At 43.5% G+C, this 917-nt stretch overlaps 1 pseudogene; it reads left to right on the top strand.

Annotated features, from left to right (window-relative positions):
• Nucleotides 1-436: 436 nt before the first annotated feature.
• Nucleotides 437-556, top strand: LOC134948763 (5S ribosomal RNA; annotated as a pseudogene).
• The last annotated feature ends 361 nt before the right edge of the window (nt 557-917 follow it).

The raw sequence follows: 917 nt of genomic DNA, 5'->3' as shown, positions 1-917 counted from the left end.
GAATTTTGCTACAATGAGAACTACAATGGATACACAGACTTAATCGCCTTACTCCGATTGGCCACAATGAAGATTTTCGTTTAGGTTCTTTCCTGTGACATATTATAGTGACTTTTTGTTGGACTCTGCATTCCGCTGTTTGGTTTCATTTTCTTAGACACCGCCGTGTGTCCTGTCATTGATGTTCTTTGCATGCTATGTGCTGTCAGACACCGCCGTGTGTCTTTATATATCTAGAGACTCGATCCTGACAGGTCCCCACTTCACTAGCAGTGACACCTTTCCTTTCACCCTCGCTTTCAACATTCACCATGCAGACACTCTCTTGCTCACTATGTGCATCTTATTGTCCATCTTTGGTGTTGTATTTAGCAGTATCGGATTCCAGCTGCCTATATGGGATTCCCCAGTAGACAACATATGTTGGTCTATTGATATTTACAGCCATACCACACTGGCAAACGTCCAATTCCGGCTGATCTTGGAAACTAAGCAGTGTTGGGCCCAGTCAGTACCAGTATCGGTGACGATCTGGGAATACAGGGTGCTGTACATCCCTCACTTAATACCACAAGGCAGCGGACATTGTGCATTCTGTGGGTTTTCTCCCCAATAGGGCAGTTTGGATTCTTTTTGCACATATATTCTTATTTATATTGATTGCCGTAACAAGTGGGCATTGCTTTGCAGTAGGGTGTTTTGAGGGTTGTCCTTGTGTCACCTGCTATTATTTCTATTAGACCTGTCATTCCTTCCTGCTTTTTACATCCTGCACTTTCTAGCCAGCACTTTCAGGGGACCCTGTTCTGCTGAGCTTCAGCACTATTCCTTTTACTTTTTTAAACACATCACTTCATTTCATTCACCTCTGTTTTGATATACAGTGTCCTTGCAATTCCCCTCACTATCAGCATGCC

The sequence above is a fragment of the Pseudophryne corroboree genome, chromosome 1 (genome assembly GCF_028390025.1).
Source record: "Pseudophryne corroboree isolate aPseCor3 chromosome 1, aPseCor3.hap2, whole genome shotgun sequence".
Lineage (NCBI taxonomy): Eukaryota > Metazoa > Chordata > Amphibia > Anura > Myobatrachidae > Pseudophryne > Pseudophryne corroboree.
This window is presented reverse-complemented; position numbering and strand designations above follow the sequence as displayed.